The 27,411-nt window shown below is 45.2% G+C and overlaps 1 long non-coding RNA gene across 1 annotated transcript in view; it reads right to left on the reverse strand.

Annotated features, from left to right (window-relative positions):
* Positions 1-26,280, reverse strand: part of LOC130361999 (uncharacterized) — a 70,777-nt gene extending 44,497 nt beyond the window's left edge. Inside the window, exon 1 of the long non-coding RNA XR_008891229.1 lies at positions 26,203-26,280. This is a non-coding gene — a long non-coding RNA (uncharacterized LOC130361999). The remainder of the gene's footprint in view (positions 1-26,202) is intronic.
* Positions 26,281-27,411: the final 1,131 nt, after the last annotated feature.

Genomic DNA, 27,411 nt, shown 5'->3' on the forward strand with positions numbered 1-27,411 from the left:
TAACTACAACTCTCAGCATGCCCTTCGGCTGTCAGTGCATGCTGGGAGTTGTACTATATAAAAAAAAAAAAAAAACATTATGTAGGCAGCATAAGTATACTTTTCAATCATTTCAAACCAATCGGACATTTTCTATTGATCATAGAGTCAGTTGTGATACTCAATTTGCAGTATATTTGTTATCTTGTAATTGTCGGCTGCAATACGTAGGTCACACAATTCAAACTGTGCGATCACGTATGTGCAAGCATCGATCCAACATCAAAAACTGTTTTTTTTATTACATAGTATTTCACGTCATTTTTCTACAGTACACAACAATAATATACAAGATTTACGTTTGGTTATTTTAGAAACCATTCCCAAAATAACTCTGAACCGTTATCAAAAATGAATTAATCGTAATAAAGACCTCCTCCCACTTCCTCTGCCAGCTCCCGTTGAATAGAAGGGAAAAAAGGATAAAAGGTTAAGGCAGTAACTTTATACTTTACTTAATACTAGTTTAGAAAAGGAAAAAAATCAATCCTATGTATGGAGAAAAACAAAAAACAGAATAACACCACAAGTCCAACATAGAACAAACAAAAGACATCCTTTGTTGGGTGAGCCGTATCACCCATTTCTGAGGGGCCGTTGGTATAACTCCAACTCTTCATCCACGGCTAGCCCGGCAATATTGTGGGCATTATGTAACTAATAGATTCCAGTATTTTCCAAAATTAAGTTAATCAGTTTGACTGTGGAGTCTTCCTCTGACCCTTATTCTTATAGCTCACTAATGTCCATTCAGGTGATAAAAGAGGCAGAGAGCTACTTGCAGGATTAGTTTTCCCTTCTTCCTTATTCACCAGACTCCATTCTTGGAACATGTTTATTAATTCTTGAGGGGAAAGAATCATGTGTTTTACTCCTTTATGTGAGACTATTATCCTTACAGGAAACCCCCATCTATATAGAATTCCATTCTCTTGCAGAAGACGTGTCCCCTGAGAGAATTCTCTTCTCTTCATTAATGTGACTGCTGATAAGTCTGGGAATATAGCAATCCTCCCAAACTTCTCTGGTAAATGCGGGTGATACCTGATTGCCATCAGAATTCTTTCCTTAATGTGAAAAAAATGTATCCGCATAATCACATCTCTTGGAAGTATATTTGGTAATGATTTGGGTTTGGGAAGTCTATGGATTCTGTCAATCAGGAAGTCCTCTTTCCCTAGTTGTGGGATTAAGTTCGTAAAATATTCCAACATGTATGGCCCCAACTCCTCCTGTGTGATTGATTCCGGTATACCCCTCACCCGGAGGTTATTCCTTCGGGAACGATCCTCCATATTTGTAATCTGGGTTTTTAATGTTTCAATTTCTTTTTTCATATCTCCCACTTCTTTTACTACCACACTATGAGCTGCAACTGTTTCATCAATTTTGTGCTCAATGCAAGATGTATGTGTGTTGAGTTCTTGTATCTCTTTATGGATGCTAGACACTGCATTCTGTAGTTTATTGGAGAAGGAGTTCTGTAACTCCTGTAGCATTTGCCTCATTGCCCACTCTGTTACTGGAGCTTCCCCAGTCTCTGCTCTTTCTTTAACTTTACTACCTCCAGTATTATCTTCCTCCCCTTTTGGGGGTGCGGTTGGAATAATCCTTTGCTCAAGTGGTGGGGAGTGAAAGTATGCCTGGATATAAACAGGGGGTCATATCGTGTGGCTAAAAGCAACTGGGGCAGAAAGATTTGCCAGCGATGGTATGCGTGACTGAGCTTTCGGGGTATTCTGTAAGCTCAATATCGCCCCCTCGTTTTTTTCCGCTTTTAATGTCCCTTCATTTATTATGGGGTGCTTCCTCACTCCCAGACGCTCCAGATTGTCACTATCCATAGTCTTCCTTCTACATACTCCATCACTGGCCATCCCCTCCTCCAATTCTAGTGGGGGCCAGTTCATATCATCAGTTATTATACTGCCCTTTGGGTGATTCTCCTTTCTGGAGTTGGGGGTTTCACTAACCTCCTGGTGCTGCGGATTCCTCCAGTCCTCCATTATGTCTGCTGACAGGTCTTTGCTGCTCTCTGCCTCTACGTCCACCCGCTGTTCCTCCAGTATCGCCATCCGTTGTAGCAGCTCCTCGGCTTCCTGTGCTCTCTGCATCTGCCGGGGGATAGCGGTCATGTGATCTCCTGCCTTCCGGGCACCGCTTACTGGTGTTCCTCCTCGGCCTCCGTCAGGTCCTGTGATTCCTCTCCCGATACGTGTCACTCCCGGCGAGTCCTTCTGAGCAGCAGGGCGTTGCGGCCCCGATCTGCCGCATGATTCCGACGGTGAATAGTACATAGTAGGTTTCACCGGGCTAGCTTTCTTTGCTCTACTCCGAGTCATGCTCCTTCTTTGTTCCAATTCACGAGTCTCACTTGCTGCTTAGTGCCGATTTTGGTGCCGGTGACTTGGTGGTGCTACCCTCTCACTCCTCCCGAGCTGCCGCCATGCTCATCAGCCACGCCCCTCCACTACTATGTTGTTAATTCTGTGGGGAGGCGGGAGGAGGTCCATATGCTGTAAGGGTGAGTACAAATTTTTTTGTTGATGACTACCGTAAGGGAAAGGTAATTTCATAACACTTTTCAATGGTACTCAAAATAATGTCACTGAATGTAAAGGGGCTTAACTCCCCCTACAAACGTTCATTATTACATAAAGAGATGACACAACATTCTAGGGAAATATATTGTATCCAGGAGACCCACCTAAATCAGAAAGATCTGTTCAGATTAAGCTATACATGATACCCCATAATAATATCAGCTCCAGCCATTTGTAAAAAGGGAGGGGTTTCAATACTTATCAAAGATACAGTAGCTACGGTAGTCCATAAGAAAATTATAGATGGAAAGGGTAGATATGTGATCTTAGTCTGTCGCATTAATAACGTAGAGTACACATTAGTAGGCTTATATAGTCCCAATAGTAAACAGCGCACATTCTTAAAAAAAAGTTCTAAGGAAGTTATACCAAGTTGAGAGAGGAATATTAGTAATGATGGGGGACTTTAATATGGCAGTATGGTCATCAATGGATTCCACATCACAGGGTGGGAAACACGGACCAACACCATATGTCAAAACCTATAAAGTCTACCAATTAATGGATCCCTGGCGTGTACAACACCCAGGAGAGAGGGACTTCACATTTTATTCACCTAGACATGGCACTTACACTGGAATAGACCTGTTTTTGTTAGAAGCCTATTATCTAGACAGGGTGGAATCTTCAGCTATTGGCACAATAACGTGGTCAGATCACAGTCCTATCTTTCTTGATTTAAAGGGGCTCTCCGGTGCTTACACATCTTATCCCCTATCCAAAGGATAGGGGATAAGATGCCTGTTCGCGGGAGTCCCGCAGCTGGGGATGCCCGCGATCATGCACGCGGCACCCCGTTTGTAATCAGTCCCCGGAGCGTGTTCGCCCCAGGTCTGATTACGGGCGACAACAGGGCCGGCGGCGTGTGACGTCACGCCTCAGCCCCCGTGTGACGTCACGCTCCGCCCCTCAATGCAAGCTATCACGCCCCCTCCCGTAGGCTTGCATTGAGGGGCAGAGCGTGACGTCACACGGGGGCGAAGGCGTGACGTCACACTCCGCCGGCCTTGTAGTCGCCTGTAATCAGACCCGGAGTGAACACGCTCCGGGGACTGATTACAAACAGGGTGCCGCGTGCATGATCGCGAGCGTCCCCAGCTGCGGGACTCCCGCGATCAGGCATTTTATCCCCTATCCTTTGGATAGGGGATAAGATGTGTAAGCACCGGAGAACCCCTTTAAGGGAATCACATAACACATATGTTGACTCGGTGTGGCGACTCAATGCATATGTTTTGAACCACCAAGACTTTCAAGAAGCAACTAAAGGAATGCTAGAAGCTTACTTTACATCTAATGATAATGGGGAGGTATCTGAGGCCACCTTGTGGTGTGCTCATAAAGCAACGATGAGAGGCCACTTTATCAAGCAAACCACCTTTTTTAAAAAACAATCTAAGCAAGCTATCATCAAAGTTCAACAACAATTAGTTCAATTACACCAGCTAAATAAAATTCAGTATAGTAGCCAAAGAGCAAAGGAGAATTCAGATCTTAATAATAAACTGCACCAACTAAATCAGCATGAATTTGATTCCGCAATTCGCAGGCTAAGGTTGTCACATTACTGGCAGGGTAATCGACCAGGAGCATTTTTAGCAAATCAAGTAAAGACCTGCCAAATTAAATCCTGTATCCATTATATTAATTGTAAAAATAAGGATAAAATCATAGACCCTAAAGGTATATTAGATGTTTTCGCATAGTATTATAATGACCTTTATAACCTTAGTCTAGATAAATCCATAACACAACCAACGGAGGAGATAATTCTTTCCTTCCTGGATAAATTAAATCTACCGCAGATCACGAAGGATCAATTAAATGAATTAGAAAAGCCTATTTCTGAACTAGAAGTAAGTAAAACTATAGCTGCACTAAAACAGAACAAGTCCCAAGGACCAGATGGCCTATTAAATGAATACTATAAAATTCCCACTACACTCCTAGTTCCATATTTGACTAGGTTATATAATGAAGTATCAAAGTATGGCGCTTTTCCACAAGAAATGCTGGAAGCATTGATTGTGACCTTACCAAAGGAGGGGAAATCATTGGAAGAGCCAGCCCATTTTAGGCCAATAGCTTTGCTAAATAAGGATTTAAAAATATACGCTTCCATACTTGCCCAAAGGTTAAATATTGTGCTCCCTCAACTGATAAATAATGACCAGGTGGGGTTTGTTCCTGGGCGACGAATAACTGATGGTACCCGCAGCATAATAGATTTGGTGGCAATCATGGAGAAACGAGGGGTGCCTTCTCTGCTTCTTACAATAGACGCGGAGAAGGCATTCGACAGGGTACACTGGGGTTACCTGAGAAATTTGGTTTGGGAGGAGACTTCGGGAAAAGAATACTTGCCCTATACTCGGGCCCTTCCGCAAGGGTGTACACCTCTGGAGCTAGGTCTAAAAAATTCTTTATTACAAACGGGACCAGACAGGTGTGTCCATTGTCACCGGTGATTTTCACATTGATGATGGAACCCCTTGCGGAATCAATAAGATCATCAGCAGATATAATGGGAGTACAAATAGGCAATAAGGACCATCGCATCGGATTATTTGCGGATGACATTATTTTATACAAACCCAGTGCAATCTTTAAGTAGTGTCACTACCTTATTAAGAGAGTTTGGGGAGATAAATTATTATAAAGTCAACATATCCAAATGGTATTGCAGTCCCCCCATATGTTAAGTATAACTTACAAAAAAAAAATTTCTTACCAATGGGCGGAGAAGCAGATTACTTATCTAGGAATTTTATCTTTATCTAATATAATAGAGGTAAATATGGCTAGTCTACGATCTACGATTTCACAAGCAATTGTAACCTATAAAAACTTACCATTGACATGGGTGGGGAGAATGGTGGTATTAAAAATGGTAATACTGCCAAAAATCCTGTATTGCTTACGCAACCTGCCAATGGTGGTACCAGGACATATAATTAATACATTGCAGAAGCAGCTAATGGAATTAATTTGGCAGGGAAAGAAAGCCAGAGTGAAGGCAGAGTTACTATACCTCCCGGTGGATCAGGGAGGGATGGGTTGCCCTGATTTGAAGAGATATCAGTACGCTACAGTCCTGGAACAATTGCAACGCTGGTGGCGAAATAACACCACAAAGCAGTGGATAGAAATTGAATCTTGTTTAGTCCCAGAGCCAACTTTAAAAGGGGCCTTATGGAACCAAAGGTTGGGATCTAAAACACTTGGAAAAGGACACCCAACAATAGCAGCGGCCCTCAGTATATGGAATCTCCCTATAGTTAAAAAGACAATCTTCCCACTGAGTGTAGGTGAAATGAAATTCCACTGGAAGTAATATAGACGCAAATAACTAATACGTGTTTTAAAACTGGGTGGATAAGGGCATATATACATATGCTAATATGTTAGAGGGAAGAAACCCTTTGACCTTTGAGCAACTCCAAAATAAATATCAGTTACCAACTGCAGATTTTTATAAATTTCTTCAACTGAGGCACTTCATAAGCTCAGTCGAGTTACCAAAGCAATACATATCTTCTACAGTAAAACAATTATATGCAGAGCCAAAAGAAGTCACTAAAGGAATTTCTAGGTATTATATAGCATTCTTAAAAAAGAATGAGCCACTGGCGGTATGTGCGAAGTGGGAGGGGGACTTGGGGAGGTCCTTCTCTGAGGAACAATGGGCAAATGCTTTCACTTTGTGTGCTAGGCTCTCAAGGTGTACATCCCACTTTGAGATAGATAGAAAGGTGCTTTACAGATGGCATCTAACACCATATAGGTTGTCAAGAATGTTCCCAGATACTCCTGACAAATGCTGGCGATGTAATATACAAGTGGGAACACTGATACATATGTGGTGGGAGTGCTCCTATGTTCAAAACTTCTGGAGTCAAATGTATCATACATTATGTAGAATCGTAGGTCATAATTTTGTATGGGGTCCGGAGGTAGCACTTCTGAACCTCAACTTGGAGAATTTAACAATTTCAGAAAGAACAGTCATAATACATTGTTTGATAATAGCTAGAAATAATATAGCAGCAAAGTGGAAAAGCACAGAAAGGCCAGAAATTAACACCATATTCAATACAGTACACCACAATTGCCTCATGGAAAGGTCTATAGCTGCAATGAATGATAAACTCACCATTTTTAATATAGCTTGGGCCAAATGGTTAAAGTATAAGCCATTGGATGGGATTTAATAACATTGACCCCTCAAAACATGTCTTTACCTATCCCAGCCCATTCCTTCTCTGTCTTCCCACTTTCTTGTGCCTCTTTCTTTTTCTATACCCCCTTTTTCTTTCCTTCCTACTTTGCCTTTTTTTGCCTTCCCTTTAGCATCTGATTTTAAGGGAGGGCTTAGTAGTAGAATTATGTTAATGTTTGGATTGTTGTATATGTTGAGAAACATTAATTAAAAAATTAAAAAATAATGAATTAATCGTGAGTCATATTGGATTTTCAAACTTGCCGCTTCAGCGACTCAATGAATCAATAGAAAATGTCCGACAATTGTTGAAATATTAATTTGATAGATTGTTTCGAATGTATACATTTAACAAATGTATTTCTTTGTTTAATCTTTATTTCTCTCTAATTCTTGTTTTCCCTTTATCTTATCACTTTCCACTTATATTTTTCCTTTTTCTGATTTTTTCTGTATATATGTATATTCTTTATATCAGCGTATAATATATTTTCTAGTTTTTACCTTTGTTATATATGGTTGTAAATATTTTATGATAGTCTATATGGATTTTATAAATGTGAATATTTTGTTATATTCTGTATATGTGATATCTAATTGTAAAAGCATGTTGTGATGTGATGGGAACTCCGTGTGTACGGGCTCCTCATGACTATTCACAGCATGTGTATTGCTACACTCAGGGGATTGCAATTGCGCTTCCCTGTTTGTGGATTTGTCATGTAAATGGTTAAATCTTACCTATTTAAACCTGCTGTGTCCTCCCTTTGCCATGACTGAGGAAGCTGCACATGCGCAGCAAAACGCGTTGCATTCTGGTCAATAAATCCTCTTTTAAGCATATCTTCCTGTCTGGTCGATCAGCGCCTTGAGACGGGTTCTAGTGAGTGATTGACAGGGTGAGGAGCCAATGGCTCTTTACCCTATGAATCTGTTCACTGGATGTACGCAGAAGCAGGAGACCGCAGCGGTCTTCTGCTTCTATGTTCCGGATGCCGCAGGGGCACTGATGGCGGCCGGCACTGATGGCGGCCGATCCAAATTTATTTTTCTTTCTTTAAATCTCTGAGGTTCAGGTTGCATTGGGGGAAGTGATTAGGTTGCCTTGGGTGTTGCGCAGCCGGTGGAGAGGGAGCAGAGCGTCTGGAGAATGGGCAGAGCATCCGGCAGCTGCAAACTTATAAAAAAAAAACATCAAGGCAGGCTGTTGGCCCACTGGACGGCTCGGCCCATAAACTTGATACCTTATGAACAGTGGTTAATGCCAGGCATTGCCGATTGGGCAGATGCCCGGCATTAACCCTTTAGACCCCGCAATCAATTTTCATCTAAAATGAAAGTGAAACGATCCTGGCAGCTCAGTGGAGCTGATTGGGACCATGGCAATAAAATCTCGATGTCCCGATCCACTGAGTGGATGGAGGGAGGTCCCTTTCCTACCTCTTCGCCATCCGATCGGTCCTCTAGTGTTCCAGGAAGCCTCAGCAGGCTGGAGCAGCAGAGAACCAATAACAGTGATCAATGCTTAACCAAAGCTCAGCATTGAGCAGTGTATGCAATCGAAAGATTGTATGGTATAGCCCCCTAAAGGGACAAAAAAAAAAGTTAATAAAAGTGAATTAACCCCTTCCTAATAAAAGATTGAATTAACCACTTAAGGATCACAGGTTTTTTCATTTTTGCACTTTCATGTTTTCCTACTCACCTTCTAAAAATCATAACTCTTTCAATTTTCCACATACAGACCCATATGAGGGCTTGTTTTTTGCGTCACCAATTTTAGTTTTTGTAATGACATCATTAATTTCACCACAAAATTTATGGCGAAACCAGAAAAAAAAAATTTGTGGGGCAAAATAAAAAAAAAAAAAACAAACAAAAAAAATTGGGGGGCTTCCGATTCTACCCAGAGAACTTTTCGTAAAAAATATCTTTAATCTGTAGGTCCATACAATTAAAATGATACCCAACTTATATAGGTTTGATTTTGTTTTACTTCTTTAAAAAAAATTATAACTTTTTGCATGAAAATTTGTATGTGTAAAAATTTCCTGTTCTGAGCCCTATAAGTTTTTTTTATTTTTCCGTATACAGCAGACCTGGGCATTGTACGGCCCGCGGGCCACATACGGCCCTTTGATTGGCTCTGACCGGCCCACGCTGACTGTCAGGCCGTACAATGCCCAGGTCTGAGTCACCACGAGCCTGTGACAGGGAGCGCTCCGTGCGATGACAGGAAGAGATTGAACAGTGCTGGGGAGGGGGCGTGTCTCCTCTCTCCCCTCCCCTGCCTTCTATCTGCCGTGCAGTCTTACAACCCTCCATAGGCAGAGCAGGGAGGGGAGAGGAGGAGAGGCCGTGTATCCTGTCTCCCTCTGCTGCGCAGGGCGGGTGAGTGTCTGCGTATATATGTGTCTGTGTATATATGTGTCTGTGTGTGATTATATGTGTCTGTGTATGTGTCTGTGTTTATATGTGTCTGTGTTTATATGTGTCAGTGTGTGTATGTGTGGGGGGGGGGTGCCCAATCTGGGGGGACAACTATGCTCCTAATCTGGGGGACAACTATCCTGCCTAATCTGGGGGACAACTATCCTGCCTAATCTGGGGGACAACTATGCTGCCTAATCTGGGGGACAACTATGCTCCTAATCTGGGGGACAACTATGCTCCTAATCTGGGGGACAACTATGCTGCCTAATCTGGGGGACAACTATGCTCCTAATCTGGGGACAACTATGCTCCTAATCTGGGGGACAACTATGCTGCCTAATCTGGGGGACAACTATGCTGCCTGATTTGGGTGACAACTATGCTGCCTAATCTGGGGGACAGCTATGCTCCTAATCAGGGGGACAACTATGCTGCCTAATCTGGGGGACAACTATGCTCCTAATCTGGGGGACAACTATGCTCCTAATCTGGGGGACAACAATGCTGCCTAATCTGGGGGACAACTATGCTCCTAATCTGGGGACAACTATGCTCCTAATCTGAGGGACAACTATGCTGCCTAATCTGGGGGACAACTATGCTGCCTAATTTGGGTGACAACTATACTGCCTAATCTGGGGGACAATTATGCTGCCTAATCTGGGGGACAACTATGCTCCTAATCTGGGGGACAACTATGCTGCCTAATCTGGGGGACAACTATGCTGCCTAATCTGGGGGACAACTATGCTGCCTGATCTGGGGGACAACTATGCTGCCTAATCTGGGGGACAACTATGCTGCCTGATCTGGGGGACAACTATGCTGCCTTATCTGGGGGAAAAACTACCCGTCTCTCCACAATATTTTTAGTTTCTCATGTGGCCCCATGGGAAAAATAATTGCCCACCCCTGGTATACAGGGATGTGTGAGCTTCATTTCTTTTTTTTATGGGACTTTTTGATTGCTTATTATACATTTTTAGGGTATACAAAGATACCAAAAATACACAATTTATGACTTTGTATGTATACGCTATTGACCCTGCTGTTTAATTAACATTATATTTTATATTTAGTTCTGACATTTATGGCTACAGCGATACCACATATGTTTATGTTTATTTTTGTTTACATTTTTTTATGGGAAAAGGGGGGTGATTCAAACTTTAATTAGGGAAGGCGTTAATTCACTTTTATTAACTTTTTTTACACAATTTTTTCCCACTGTCCTTGGATTGCATACACTGTTCAATGCTATGCCATAGCATAGCATTGATCAGTGATATTTGTGCTCTGCTGCTCCAGCCTGCCATGGATTTCTGGAGCAAAGGAGCACCAATCGCATGGCGAGGAGGCAGGTAAGGGTCCTCCAGCCGTCCTCTCAGCTGATTGGGGCACCACTATGGACCTGACCAGCTCTGTGGAGCTGCTAGGACTGTATTTTCGTTATTTTAGATGCCACGGTCAACTCTGATCACAGCGTCTAAGGGGTCAATGCTGGGCATCACCTCGATTGGTGATGTCCCGCATTAACCACGGGTCCTGGCAGCTGATAGCAGCTGGTACAACCCTGCGGGGTCAGCACCTGAGCCCGTGTTATAGAAGGGGAGCAGGACAGGGGCGTACCTTTGCTGCGCTCCTGCTTGCGGCTTTGACCGTTTTCTCTCCTTCCCTGCACCAGGTGTTTCGTTCTTATGTGACTACTGAAGCCTGAATAAAATACAGTTATTTATTCCAAACCACAATCAGTCTTCCTGTGTTTTTGACTTGTATTGGATATTATATTTCATATGAACTCAGCGCTGCAGTCTATGATTCACATGGGTCCCAGAGTTCCTCACTGCCTATGACATCACATTATACCACTTGTGTGACGTGCGGCAAATTAAAGAAATCCTGGCTAGATATGTGTATGTATAAATGAATACAGTGGTCCCTCAAGTTACAATATTAATCGGTTCCAGGACGACCATTGTATGTGGAGACCATAACTCTATGGAAACCTGGTAATTGGTTCTGAAGCCACCAAAATGTCATCCAAAAATAGGAAAAAGTGAGGATTAAAGAAAAATAAGTAGATAACCAATATAGATAAAGCAAGTCCGTACATACGGTGTCCATATGAGGACATCATCAAGCATCAGCCAAATAGCCATCATTCCTCCTCCCTCATCCTCAAAATCCGTCCTCCATCAAAGTAATCTCGCCTCGTCCGTCATACATCACGTTAACCTCTGTCATCCCTCCCCCAAATCTCTCTACTCCTTGAGACCTAAACAAAATCCTCCCACATTCTTACACCCTCAGCTTAATCTCCCTCATCCCTCAAACCTCAGACAAACCTTGGTCATACCTCAGACAAACCTCCGTCACACCTCAGAAAAACCTCTGTCACACCTCAGACAAATCTCTGTCACACCTCCCTCAGCTCTCAGCCAAACCTTAATCATGCCTCAGACATCAGCTGAACAGTCAATAAAGTTTTCCTCAATTCGTAGGAAACTGAGAGCGCATGCACAGCACTCCGCTGACAGCGTAGGGCTAATGTAGGCAGCGTTAGGAGCGTAGCCCTGCGCATAAGAGCGTATGCGCAGATTTCCCCCGCTATGCAGTTAGCATACGTAGTTAGAGTAGGTAGCAGGCAAGGAGAGAGGGAAACCATAGAGGGTTAACATAGCTTAACATTAGTGTAGCGTAGCTAGCTTAGATTGTAACATAGTTAGTGTAGCTTAGGTTTTATAGTGAAAGGAGTAGGTTATAGGTTTTAAAGTAAAGAGACTACAACTCCCAGCATGCCCAGGCATGCTGGAAGTTGTAGTTTTGCATGTTTTGCAGTGAAAGGACCACAACTGCCAGCATGCCCAGACAGCTAAAGGCTGTATAGAGAAGTTAGCATACCGTAGTGTCAGAGCAGTTTTAGGGTAGTTAGCGTAATGTTTGCGCAGTTTTAGCCTAGTTAGTGTATCATAGTGTTAGTGCAGTTTTAGCGTATTTAGCGTAGTGTTAGCGCAGTTTTAGGCTAGTTAGCGTAGCGTAGTTTTAGCATATTTAGCGTAGCGTTAGCGCAGTTTTAGCGTAGTTAGCGCAGCGCAGTTTTACATAGGTGTAGTGTAGTTAGCATAGAGTAGTGTTAGCGTACTTTTACGCAGGTGTAGCATAGTAAGCTTAGTGTAGTCTTAGTGTAGAATTACATGGGTGTAGTGTAGTTAGCGTGGCGTAGTGTTAGCATACTTTTACACAGGTGTAGTATAGTTAGCGTAGTGTTAGCGCAGTTTTACACAGGTGTAGTGTAGCTAACTTAGTTTTACAGGTAGATAAAGCGTAGTTCAGAGAGTGTAGCTTAGGGTGTAGCTTAGCTTAGTCATACAGTGAAGGGGCTAAAACTCCCATTATGCCCAGACAGCCCACCAAAGGCGGTCCAGGCAGGATAGGGGATGTAGTTTTGCAACAGTAGCAGAGGCAATTGCACTCTGCTACGTTAATGTAGCAGAGGCCATTGAGCTCTGCTACGTTAACGTAGCAGAGGCGAGTACGTCCTTGTACGTTAAAGTAGCAGAGGCAGATGTGTTCTGCTATGTTAATATAGCAGAGGCCAATGCCCTCTGCTACGTTAATGTAGCAGAGGCGGGTGCGCCCGGAGCTGCGCTAGTTAGTTCATTAGGGGTATACAGCCATCTATATAGATGGCTGTATACGGTGATCAGAAGGCCACTTACCCACCCCCGTTCCTGCTCCGTCACTTGACGTGGAGCAACACAGGAAGATGACAGAGCTGGAACGGAGGTGGTAAGTTAGGCTCTCCAGGGGAAGAACCCCCAAAAATATACTAACACATTATTTTGTGTTTTTCTTCTCTTGTCATTTCAGATACGTGAATGCAGAGGACTACAGCAGATTTGGTGGACTTCGATGATGACCTGCAATTTTTTTTGTTTTGTTTTAATAACTTGTGTGTGTGTTTTAATTTTTTTACATTTTTTTATTACTTTACAGGCTTAGTAGTGGAAACCGTCTTATAAACGGAATCCATTACTAAGCCGGGGGTTAGCTTAGCACCAAAAACAGCTAGCGCTAACCCCCAATTATTACCCTGGTACCCACCGCCACAGGGGTATCGGGAAGAGCTGATACCAAATATGGTGCTCTTGGGCCTAGGCGGTAACAGGCTGGCTTTATTTAGGCTGGGGAGGGCCAGTAACAATGGTCCTCGCCCACCCTGGTAACGTCAGGCTGTTGCTTTTTGGTTGGTATCTGTCTGAAAAAGAAAAAGACTGCGAACCACAAACTTTTTTTTTAAATAAAAACAAAATAAATAAAAATAAAAAACGTGTGTGGTTCCCCGTCTTTTCATTTTCAGCCAGATACCAACCAAACAGCAACAGCCGAAAGTTACCATGGTGGGCGAGGACCATTGTTACCGGCCCTTCCCAGCTTAAATAATGCCAGCCTGTTCCCACCTAGGCCCAAGAGCGCCAAAATTTGGCACTCTGGGCCTGTTGCTATTGGCTCTTCTCAGAACCCCTGTGGCGGTGGGTACCAGGGTAATAATTGGGGTTCTTGGGGCTAATGCTAAGCCCGGCTTAGTAATGGATTCCGTCTATAAGACGGCTTAAACTACTAAGCCTGTAAAATAATAAAAAAAAAAAAAAACACACACACACACACAAGTTAAGACATTTTTATTAGGAAAAACACTCCCCCAGAGAAGAAAAACACAAAAAAATGGGTTAGTATATTTTTGGGGGTTCTTCCCTTGGAGAGCCCAACTTACCACCCCCATTTCAGCTCTGTCATCTTCCTGTGTTGCTCCATGTCTAGTGACAGAGCAGGAGCGGAGGTGGATAAGTGGCCTTCTGATCACCGTATACAGCCATCTATATAGATGGCTGTATATACCCCTAATGAACTAACTAGCGCAGCTCAGGATGCAATGGCCTCTGCTACATTAACATAGCAGAGAGCAACTGCCTCTGCTACTTTAACGTACAAGGACGTACTCGCTTCTGCAATGTTAACGTGGCAGAGCACAATGACCTCTGCTACTTTAACCCCTTAAGGACCAGGCCATTTTACACCTTAGGACCAGAGCGTTTTTTGAACATCTGACTACTGTCACTTTAAACATTAATAACTCTGGGATGCTTTTACCTATCACTCTGATTCCGAGAATGTTTTTTCGTGACATATTCTACTTTATGTTATTGGTAAAATGTTGTCGATACTTGCATCGTTTCTTAGTGAAAAATTCCAAAATTTGATGAAAAAATAGAAAATTTTGCATTTTTCTAACTTTGAAGCTCTCTGCTTGTAAGGAAAATGGATATTCCAAATAATTTTTTTTGATTCACATATACAATATGTCTACTTTATGTTTGCATCATAAAATTGACAAGTTTTTACTTTTGGAAGACACCAGAGGGCTTCAAAGTTCAGCAGCAATTTTCCACAAAATTTTCAAACTCACTATTTTTCAGAGACCAGTTCAGGTTTGAAGTGGATTTGAAGGGTCTTCATATTAGAAATACCCCATAAAAGACCCCATTATAAAAACTGCACCCCCAAAAGTATTCAAAATGACATTCAGTCAGCGTTTTAACCCTTTAGGTGTTTCACAGGAATAGCAGCAAAGTGAAGGAGAAAATTCACAATCTTCATTTTTTACACTTGCATGTTCTTGTAGATCGAATTTTTGAATTTTTACAAGGAGTAAAAGGAGAAAATGTATACTTGTTTTTGTAGCCCAATTTCTCTCGAGTAAGTACATACCTCATATGTCTATGTAAATTGTTCGGCGGGCGCAGTAGAGGGCTCAGAAGCGAAGGAGCGACAAGGGGATTTTGGAGAGTACGTTTTTCTGAAATGGTTTCTGGGGGCATGTTGCATTTAGGAAGCCCCTATGGTGCCAGAACAGCAAAAACCTCCCACATGGCATACCATTTTGGAAACTAGACCCCTTGAGGAACGTAACAAGGAATAAAGTGAGCCTTAATACCTGTTACGCCTAGCGCTCCGGGTCCCCGCTCCTCCCCGGAGCGCTCACGGCGTCTCTCTCCCTGCAGCACCCCGGTCAGTCCCGCTGACCGAGAGCGCTGCACTGTCATGGCCGTCGGGGATGCGATTCGCACAGCGGGACGCGCCCGCTCGCGAATCGCATCCCAGGTCACTTACCCGTCCCGGTCCCCTGCTGTCATGTGCTGGCGCGCGCGGCTCCGCTCTCTAGGGCGCGCGCGCGCCAGCTCTCTGAGACTTAAAGGGCCAGTGCACCAATGATTGGTGCCTGGCCCAATTAGCTTAATTGGCTTCCACCTGCTCCCAGACCATATCTGCTCACTGCCCCTGCACTCCTTTGCCGGATCTTGTTGCCTTGTGCCAGTGAAAGCGTTTAGTGTGTCCAAAGCCTGTGTTACCTGAACTTCTGCTATCCATCTTGACTACGAACCTTGCCGCCTGCCCCGACCTTCTGCTACGTCTGACCTTGCCTCTGCCTAGTCCTTCTGTCCCACGCCTTCTCAGCAGTCAGCGAGGTTGAGCCGTTGCTAGTGGATACGACCTGGTTGCTACTGCCGCAGCAAGACCATCCCGCTTTGCGGCGGGCTCTGGTGAACACCAGTAGCCTCTTAGAACCGGTCCACTAGCACGGTCCACGCCAATCCCTCGCTGACACAGAGGGTCCACTACCTGTAAGCCGAATCGTGATAGTAGATCCGGCCATGGATCCCGCTGAGGTGCCGCTGCCAAGTCTCGCTGACCTTACCACGGTGGTCGCTCAGCAATCGCAGCAAATTGCCCAACAAGGACAGCAGCTGTCGCAGTTGACTGCCACGTTACAGCAACTTCTGCCTCTGCTACAGCAGCAACCATCTCCTCCGCCAGCTCCTGCACCTCCTCCGCAGCGAGTGGCCGCTCCTAGCCTCCGCTTGTCCCTGCCGGACAAATTTGATGGGGACTCCAGACTCTGCCGTGGATTTTTGTCTCAGTGTTCCCTGCATATGGAGATGTTGTCGGACTTGTTTCCTACAGAACGGTCTAAGGTGGCGTTCGTAGTGAGCCTTCTTTCAGGAAAGGCCTTGTCTTGGGCCACACCGCTCTGGGACCGCAATGATCCTGCCACAGCCACAGTCCAGTCCTTCTTCGCTGAGGTCCGTAGTGTTTTCGAGGAGCCAGCCCGAGCTTCTTCTGCCGAGACTGCCCTGCTGAACCTGGTCCAGGGTAATTCTTCAGTGGCGAGTACGCCATCCAATTTCGTACTCTTGCTTCCGAATTATCATGGAATAACGAGGCTCTCTGCGCGACCTTTAAAAAAGGCCTATCCAGTCGCATCAAGGATGTGCTGGCCGCACGAGAAATTCCTGCCAACCTGCAAGAACTTATCCATTTGGCCACCCGCATTGACATGCGTTTTTCTGAGAGACATCAGGAGCTCCGCCAGGAAAAAGACTTAGATCTCTGGGCACCTCTCCCACAGCATCCTTTGCAGTCTACGCCTGGGCCTCCCGCCGAGGAGGCCATGCAAGTGGATCGGTCTCGCCTGACCCAGGAAGAGAGGAATCGCCGTAGGGAAGAAAATCTCTGTCTGTACTGTGCCAGTACCGAGCATTTCTTGGTGGATTGCCCTATCCGTCCTCCACGTCTGGGAAACGCACGCACGCACCCAGCTCACGTGGGTGTGGCGTCTCTTGGTTCTAAGTCTGCTTCTCCACGTCTCACGGTGCCCGTGCGGATTTCTGCTTCAGCCAACTCCTCCCTCTCAGCCGTGGCCTGCTTGGACTCTGGTGCCTCTGGGAATTTTATTTTGGAGTCTTTTGTGAATAAATTCCGCATCCCGGTGACCCGTCTCGCCAAGCTGCTCTACATTTCCGCGGTCAACGGAGTCAGATTGGATTGCACCGTGCTTTACCGCACAGAACCCCTCCTGATGTGTATTGGACCCCACCACGAAAGGATTGAGTTATTCGTCCTTCCCAACTGTACCTCTGAGGTCCTCCTCGGTCTGCCATGGCTCCGGCTTCATTCTCCCACCCTTGATTGGACCACCGGGGAGATCAAGAACTGGGACTCTGCCTGCCATAGGAAGTGCCTCTCCCCCCCTCCCAGTCCCGTCAGGCAAGCCTCAGTGCCTCCTCATGGCCCCCGTCCTGGTGACACACTGCCCCGTGCCAGGCTTCGCCCTCTGCCCTCCCTCCCCATTCCCACTCCTGCTGTACTGCCTGCCATTGAGGAAACCCTCCATTCTTTCCCGGTGTCCTCATCCCAGGGGAGGCAGTTACCGGACAAAGAAAAGGGGAGACCTAAGGGGGGGGGGTACTGTTACGCCTAGCGCTCCGGGTCCCCGCTCCTCCCCGGAGCGCTCACGGCGTCTCTCTCCCTGCAGCGCCCCGGTCAGTCCCGCTGACCGAGAGCGCTGCACTGTCATGGCCGTCGGGGATGCGATTCGCACAGCGGGACGCGCCCGCTCGCGAATCGCATCCCAGGTCACTTACCCGTCCCGGTCCCCTGCTGTCATGTGCTGGCGCGCGCGGCTCCGCTCTCTAGGGCGCGCGCGCGCCAGCTCTCTGAGACTTAAAGGGCCAGTGCACCAATGATTGGTGCCTGGCCCAATTAGCTTAATTGGCTTCCACCTGCTCCCAGACCATATCTGCTCACTGCCCCTGCACTCCCTTGCCGGATCTTGTTGCCTTGTGCCAGTGAAAGCGTTTAGTGTGTCCAAAGCCTGTGTTACCTGAACTTCTGCTATCCATCTTGACTACGAACCTTGCCGCCTGCCCCGACCTTCTGCTACGTCTGAACTTGCCTCTGCCTAGTCCTTCTGTCCCACGCCTTCTCAGCAGTCAGCGAGGTTGAGCCGTTGCTAGTGGATACGACCTGGTTGCTACTGCCGCAGCAAGACCATCCCGCTTTGCGGTGGGCTCTGGTGAACACCAGTAGCCTCTTAGAACCGGTCCACTAGCACGGTCCACGCCAATCCCTCGCTGACACAGAGGATCCACTACCTGTAAGCCGAATCGTGATAATACCCCACAGGGGTTTCACGACTTTTGCATATGTAAAAAAAAATGTTTTCCCTAATATGTGTGTTTCCCCCCCATAAGTTGACCTGAAGTGCACTACGGGCGAACTACAATGCTCAGAAGAGAAGGAGTCATATTTGGCTTTTTGAGAGCAAATTTTGGTCGGGGGGCATGTCGCATTTAGGAAGCCCCTATGGTGCCAGAACTGCAAAAAAAAAAAAACACATGGCATACCATTTTGGAAAGTAGACTCCTTGAGGAACGTAACAAGGAATAAAGTGAGCCGTAATACCCCACAGGGGTTTCATTACTTTTGATTATGTAATAAAAAATATTTTTTTTTTCACTAAAATGTGTGTTTCCCCCCAAATTTCACATTTTTGCAAGGGTTAATAGCAGAAAATACCCCACAAAATTTGTAACCCCATCTTTTCTGAGTATGGAGGTACCCCATAAGTTGACCTGAAGTGCACTACGGGCGAACTACAATGCTCAGAAGAGAAGGAGTCATATTTGACTTTTTGAGAGCAAATTCTGGTCGGGGGGCATGTCGCATTTAGGAAGCCTCTATGGTGTCAGAACAGCATAAATAAAAAACACATGGCATACCATTTTGGAAACTAGACCCTTTGAGGAACGTAACAAGGAATAAAGTGAGCCTTAATACTCCACAGGGGTTTCATGACTTTTGCATATGTAAAAAAAAAATTTGTTTCACTAAAATATGTGTTTCCCCCCAAATTTCACATTTTTGCAAGGGTTAATAGCAGAAAAGACACCCCACAATTTGTAAATACATTTCTTTGGCGTAAGGACATACCTGATTTTTGGATGATTTTGGCTCCGCTGGTGCACACCAGGTCTTGGTATAGGCATGAGGTCAGTCAGGGGCCTTGAGTTTTCATAGCAGAGGATGTGGGACCCCCCCTCAAGGAGCATTAATGGGGGGAGCACTGAGCCCTAAAATAGGGGAACACTATGGGGGACAACGGGCCGTAACTGAGGTATACTGGTGGGGTACAGAGGCCCGTAATATGGGGTACAGTGGGCCAGAAAATTATAAATTATAATAAAAAAAGGATATATTCCCAGAATGATGACCCAGAGCATAGCCAAAACTAAAAAATATGCCCGCCCCAAACCCTATGCTCTGAGTCATCATTCTGGTAATGTGATGTGTGTGGCCGTCCCTAACCTGTTGCCTCAAATGCGCACCCCGCTCAGGTGGAGAGAGAGCGCTGCGCATTTAAGGCAACATAAAAAAGTCCCCGATGATAGTGACTTAGTGACCTATGACCCATTTTTGAAAAAACACCCCCAGAGGTCTCATCAGGTATTTTTTTTTCCAGTTTTTTGGGGGCAATTTAGTGGTTTTAGGAGGTTAACAATTTGGAATGTACTCTGGACTTGGTACATTGGTCAAATTATGGAAAATTAAACTGAAAAGGGAAAATTTAGGGCTCCATGGAAGTGTGATACTCCCTGAAGCAGCCTATGCAGAGGCCCGGATTATCTGGGCAAGTGTCGCACTGATACGTGGTGTCCTTCCGTATCCCCCTCCTGCTACACACTCTGCATCTTTTCTGGGTTCGTCCCTTCTTTCCACTGTGGGGGATCACACCTGGAAAGTGTTGGCCTGGGACGATCCTGGCGCCTATAACTCCAGACCCTTGGGAAGTCCGGCCTGCTCTTTCGCCAAAGATCAGGAACCTTAGGACTTCTTCTTGGTACTGGAGGAATGTCCCTGTATTGCCAGTGTACTGGGATAGTACAAAAGCGTTGTACATGGCAACCTGTACCAAGTAGACCGCAACTTTTTTGTACTATGTCCGTGTTTTCCGCATGTCGTTATATGGCTTAAGGACTTGATCTGAGAGATCAACTCCCCCCCATATATCGATTGTAGTCCAGAATACAATTGGACCGGTCCCACGGTACCTCGCACAGGGACAGGGTTGCTGCCGTTCCCATGAATAGTGGTGAGCATAAGGACATCCCTCTTATCCTTATACTTCACCAACAACAGGTTATCATGGGTGAGGGCACGGGACTCACCCTTGGGGATAGGCGTCTGGACCAAATTTAGAGGGAGGCCTCTCTGGTTCTTCAGCACGGTCCCACAAGCGGACGTGGATCTGGCGGAAAGGGATTTGAACAGAGGGATGCTGATATAAAAGTTATCCACGTATACGTGGAAACCCTTATCCAGTAATGGGTGCACAAGGTCCCAAACGAGTTTCCCGCTAACACCCAGAGTGGGGGGACATTCTGGGGGTTCAATACAGGAATCTCGTCCCTCATACACTATAAACTTGTAAGTGTACCCGGAGGTACTCTCACAAAGTTTATAGAGCTTCACGCCATACCGCGCCCGCTTCGAGGGAATATACTGGCGGAAGATGAGTCTCCCCTTAAAACTGATGAGAGACTCATCTAAACAGAGGTCCCTGATTAGTACGTAGGCCTCCAAAAATTTGGCCCCAAACTGATCGATGACCGGCCTCACTTTGTAAAGCCGGTCATGGGCGGGATCACCTCGGGGCGGACATGCCGCATTATCTGCATAATGCAGGCATTTCCGGATGGCCTTGAACCGCCTCTGTGTCATCGCCATACTGTAAAGCGGGGTCTTATAGAGAACATCCCCGCTCCAGTAATGACGAGCACTTGGTTTTTTATCCAGGCCCATATGCAGCGTGAGGCCCCAAAATGTCCTCATTTCCGCTGCATCAATGGCACGCCATTCATTGGGCCTGGCAGAAAGTGAATCGGGGTGGTGGACAATGAACTGCTGGGCATACAAGTTTGTTTGCTCCACCACGTGATTGACAAAGCTGTCACTGAAAAAAAACTTTAAAAAGTCCAGATCAGTGAAGCCAGCCGTGTCAATCCGGATTCCGGAGTCGCCAACAAACTCAGGAATCCGTGGCTGATAACCCTCTGGGGGGCTCCAGACAGGGTCACCGGAAGGGGGCTCCGATGCACTTGTCTGGGGGGCCGGACTCCTATTACGAGCGGCATTGCCACTCGTACTAGTGTCGGCCACTGGGTCACTCTCATGGGGTGTACTTGGCCTCGCCTGGCGGCGTCTCCGCCGTCGTACAGGGTACTCATCATCACTACTAGATGATGAGGAGGACGAGGAAGAACACAAAAATTTAGGATCTTCCTCGTCCTCACTGGCAGATTCGGAGTCGGAGGCTAAAAAAGCCTAAGCCTCTGCTACCGAAAATGCCCGGCGGGCCATCGCCTTTTTTCTACGGTGGCGGGGAGGAGGGGGTTTGTGCGGGGGTGGCGGGGAAGTATGTACTGTGTAGGCACTGTGTAGGTGTAAAAAGTGAATAACAGTAATGGAAAAAAAAAAAAGCTGCGGCCAAAAAAAATAAAGGGGTGGCGTACGCAGCTCCCTGAACCCCTAATAGGACCCGGGATAAGGGATCAGACCCTAATAGGACCCTGGGGGACCTATTAGGGTGTCAGGAAAAAAAAAAAAAGCTGCGGCCAAAAACAAAAACGGTTGGCGCACGCAGCTCCCTAAACCCCTAATAGGACCCGGGGTCAGATATCAGACCCTAATAGGACCCTTGGGGACCTATTAGGGGGTCGGGGGGACTTTTTTGTAACTTTTTTTTTTACTTTTTCAACTTTATTAACCCCTACCTGTCCCTGCAATCCGCTGTCACAATTCTAAGGCTCCTGAGGGGGCTCCAGAGCTCTGAGGGGGGATCCACGGTCTTCTGCTCACTGCTGCACCCGCTGACTGAACACAGAGAGTGGGTGCAGCAGCGGGAAGCGACCGTTAACCCCTCCTCTGCCGCACTGCTATTGGCTGGACGATCGCCGGCCAATAGCAGCGTTGCTGGGGAGGTGACAGTATTGTCACCTCTCCCCAGCAACGGCAGGTGATTGGTGGTGTATCGTACACCGCCGATCACCATCTAGTTCCGGGTCATCGGGTCACCGATGACCGGAATCACCGCATTTCGGGGGTCCCGGGACCCCCCTCGGCGTTTGCCTGGGACGCCTGCTGAACGATTTCAGCAGGCGTCCGGTTTCGCAACCTGCCCTGTGCGCGACAGGATGCTAAATTCCCAAGGACGTATGAGTACGTGCCTGGTCCTTAAGACCCAGGGCGCAGGGACGTACTCATACGTGCTTGGTCCTTAAGGGGTTGAAGGGATATTCCAGGAATTTTTTATTTGACTATGCTACAGGGGCTGTAAAGTTAGTATAGTTCATAATATAGTGTTTGTACCTGTGTGTGACGGTTTTCTCACAATTCTTATGTGATTTTCACCTCAATATTTATTTTTACCAGCATACAAAATGACTGTTGTCTCTGATTTTTCCCAGCTTGCAATGCGGCCGAGACCTGACTCACTAGTCGGCTGATGACAGGGAGCCTGTCTGCTTCAATGGGTGGAGGGATCAATCTGCAACTAATGCAACAGCTGTAGGCACCCTGATTGAAAACCACAGGTCTCTTGTTTCAATGGGTGGGGTGGCTGATGTGTGAGAGGGAGGAAAATGGCATTGTGGGATTTGTAGTAAAAAAAACATAAGTCAAACAGGAAATACAAGTTCACAAAAAGCTAGCCACAGTGTTATGGTAATCTCATGACATAGCCATTTAGCCCCAAGACAAGTGCAGATCCTTCCTAAGCATGTCCGTTACTGTCTACCAGGTACGTACTAAATTCACCTTATGGTGGATAACCCCTTTAATATAGCAGAGCGCAATGTCCTCTGCTACATTAAGGTAGCAGAGTGCAATTGCATCTGCTACTTTTGCAAAACTACAACTCCCATCCTGCCTGGACAGCCTTTGGCTTTCTGGGGATGCTGGGAGTTGTAGCCCCTTCACTGTATGACTAAGCTAAGATACATCCTACGCTACACTATCTAAACTACGCTTTATCTGCCTGTAAAAACTAAGTTAGCTACCCTACACCTGTGTAAAACTGCGCTAACTACACTACACTACACTAACACTATGCTACGCTAACTACACTAAGGGTAGGATTCCACTGAGGTTTTTTCCCACCAGCAAAAACGCCAGGAAAAACTGCCAGGAAAACTGCCACGGATTTTTCCTGCGTTTTGGCAGTTTTTCTGGTGTTTTTACCTTTGTGTGGAATTTGCCTGTTTTGGTCGGCCCCTTTGACGTTTTATTTACAAAATAGGTGGGTACCAAAAAAAAAAAGGATGCAGTAGGGATGTAAAAATGTATTTAACTAAATGTTTATTTTTATCACAAAATTTTAATGCATTTTTTATAAAGTGTGTGTGTGTGTCTGTTCCATGATGGGAGTAGTAGTACCTGTACTATAGACATATCGCCCCGGGTATCAGTCTGACACCCGATGCGATCGTCCATATTATAGAAGAGATGCGGCTCTATACAACGCTCGCACCTCTGCTCTGTACACTGAGTAATGTTCTATTCACATCACTGTCCCTTCATATTTTCTGCCCAGAGCTGTGATTGGCCAGATGGTTGCAGCCAATCACAGCTCTGAGGAAAATATCAATGAGTGAGTGGCCAGCCGGAGTACAGAGCAGGGATGCGAGCGATGTATACAGTCGCTCCATCTCTGCTATAGACAGGACGATCGCAGCGGGTGTCAGTAGTGATACCCGCTGTGATCTGTTCTCACCTGCAGGTACTACTACTCCCAACATGGAGCACATTCTGCTCCATGCTGGGAGCTGTAGTACCTGCATTAATTGACATATCGCAGCGAGTGTAATATCTGACACATGATGCGATCTGTCTATTAATGCAGGTACTACGGCTCCCAGCATGGAGCAGAGTGTACTCCATGTTGGGAGTAGTAGTACTTGTATTTAAGAACAGATCACAGTGGGTATCACTACTGACACCCGCTGTGATCCTCCAGTATAATGTATGGATGCGGCCGGCCGCTCTTCTATGGTCCCCTGCACTGACGTATATATACACATGTTCCTATTTCCCACAGAGAGCTGTGATTGGTTGGAACCATCTGGCCAATCACAGCTCTCTGCGGGAAATATGAATATGTATATATATATAGGTCAGTGCAGGGGATCATAGAAGAGCGGCCGCCGCATCTATACATTATACAGGAGGATTGCAACGCGCGATCTGTCAATTAGTACAGGTACTACTACTCCCATCATGGAACAGTGTGTTCTATGCTGGGAGTAGTAGTACTACCTAAAAATTTTGAAAAAAAAAGTGAAAAACACACACACACACACACACTCCATTTTTATTATTATCGGCTACATTTTTAGTGCTTTACCCACCCACATAAATTGATTCCTGTTTAAAAATGAATAAACATTTCCTAATTAAAAAAAAGATAAATTTCGTTAGATACAATTTTTTCCATCACTACTGTATCTTTTTTATTATTATTTTTTAATGGTACCCTACGAAATTTTTATAAAAAAGGTCTCTCCATCAATCTTTTTGATCGCTAAAGTTCAAAAGAGAATAAAAACCGCCTGCAAAAACGCCAAATTTAAAACCAACATGGCGTTATTCTTGGCGTTTTTGCTCTCCCATAGACTTCTATGGGAGGAAAACGCCACGATTTCAGGGTAAAAACGCTAAACTAGGTTTTGTCGGGCGTTTTGAAAATCCAGCCTCTGAGCCCGAAATTGCTGAAAAACGCCAAAAGGATAAAAAAGTGAATCTGGCATTTTGCAGTTTACTATTGACTTGCAGCTAACATCTGCAAAAAAAAAAACCATGCGGGAAAATTGGCATTTTTTACGGCGTTTTTGCAAAAAACCCTCAGTGGAATTCCAGCCTAACACTACGCTATGCTAACTACGCTACACCTGTGTAAGAGTACACTAACACTACGCTACGCAAACTACACTACACCTGTGTAAAACTGCGCTAACACTACGCTATGTTAACTACACTACACCTGTGTAAAACTACACTAAACCTGTGTAAAACTACGCTACGCTAAAACTGCGCTAACACTACACTACGCTAACAAGGCTAAAACTGCGCTAATACTACACTATGCTAAATATGCTAAAACTGCGCTAACACTACGCTATGCTATCTAGGTTAAAACTGCGCTAACACTATGCTACGCTAACTACGCTAAAACTGTGCTAACACTACGCTATGCTAAATACGTTAAAACTACTCTAACACTATGCTACGCTAACTACTCTATATCTGTGTAAAACTACATCTTCCATCCTGCCTGGACAGCCTTTAGCTGTCTGGGCATGCTGGGAGTTGCAGTCCCTTCACTGTAAAACATGCAATACTACAACTTCCAACATGCCTGGGCATGCTGGGAGTTGTAGTCTCTTTACTTTAAAACCTATAACCTACCTCCTTTCACTATAAAACCTAAGCTACGCTAACTGCGTTACAATCTAAGCTAGCTACGCTACACTAATGTTAAACTACGCTAACCCTACAATGGTTTCTCTCTCTCCTTGCCTGCTACTTACTCTAACTACGTACGCATGCACGCAGTTTTCTACAGACTACTCTAAACAACTGCGCATGCGCTAACATATGCTAGCCTCCCTACGCTAACTGCGTACGACGGAGGAGGCGAGATTGATCTGATGGAGGACGGATTTTGAGGATGAGGGAGGAGGAATGATGTCTATTTGGCTGATGCCTGATGATGTCCTAATATGGACACCGTATGCACATATAAAAGTAAATCACTGTCTATGCAGCTTCTTCAGGGTCCTGTACAGTACACGCAATGTCCTTAAAAAGTAAAATGGAGCCACTCTAACCTGGTGTCCAAAGGTGCAGCTAACTGTGGCACAGATAAAGAGTAGTACAAAACGTGTAATACCTCCCTGTACTGTAGGAGGCGCTACCAGACAGCCAGTATGCACTTCAGTAATACAGGGGTTTTACCAGTAAAATGTCCATTCTAATTGGTCATTTCTTCCAGCCATTGACATGTTTCACAGATCTGGACTGTCCGCAGCATTGTATGTTGAGTCTGGAAAAGACCATTGAATGTTGAAACTATTGTATGTTGAGGGATCACTGTATATACATATCTATCTATCTATCTATCTATCTATCTATCTGTATTTGTGTCTATATATATATATATATATATATATATATATATATATATATATATATATATATATGTATATTGTATATGGTCTGTGGTGGTAATGATGGTGGTTGTCAGTCTGTCAGAGGCATGGCTGAGGGTTGGTTAGGGGGCATGTCTTAGGGTGTGTCTGGGCTTTGGGCTTTAGCCCGGGGTCTTTTGAAGACCTAGCAACGCCCCTGCCTTGCAGTCATCTCCTATTTCATCCTGAGATAAGCCCATGCATGTTGAACCATAAAATAGCCTGGAGTGTTAGTTGCTTATCCCCTTTTACAAAATCTTAATTAGAGACTTATAATTAGCAAAAAGAAAAAATTCTATAACACTTAAAAATGCATTGTCTCTAAAAATAACATTAAAACCTCATATAAACACATGTATGTCACATAAAAAAACAAGTCACACAATTTAACACCTTAAAGGGGTACTCCGCCCCTAGACATCTTATCCCCTATCCAAAGGACCCCTGTCATCTGGTGCACGGAATAAGCTTCCCTCCTATCCTTACGACTGGAAATGTAGGGGCCGGAGGATCGTGATGTCACCCCCCCTCGCGACGTCAGCCCCCCCCCCTTTAATGCAAGTCTATGGGAGGAGGCGTGGCGGCGTTCCCAGACACAGGACCCCCGTGATCAGACATCTTATCCCCTATCCTAACATAAGATGCCTAGGGGCGGAGTACCCCTTTAAGGACTCAGGGATGTTCCGTATTTGCACTTTCATTTTTTCTCCTCACTTTCTAAAAATCATAACGCTTTTAGTTTTCTATCTACAGACCTATATGAGGGCTTGTTTTATGTACTTCCAATTTTACTTTGTAATGACATTAGTCATTTAACCACAATCTATGGCGAAAGCAAAAAAAAATGTATTTATGGGACAAAAAATAAATAAAAAAAAATACGCCATTTTGTAATCCGGTAAAAATGACACCTTATATTTATTATGTAGGTCAGTACTGTTACAAGGATACCCAATTTATGTAGGTTTTATTTTCA

The sequence above is a fragment of the Hyla sarda genome, chromosome 3 (genome assembly GCF_029499605.1).
Source record: "Hyla sarda isolate aHylSar1 chromosome 3, aHylSar1.hap1, whole genome shotgun sequence".
Taxonomy (NCBI): Eukaryota; Metazoa; Chordata; class Amphibia; order Anura; family Hylidae; genus Hyla; species Hyla sarda.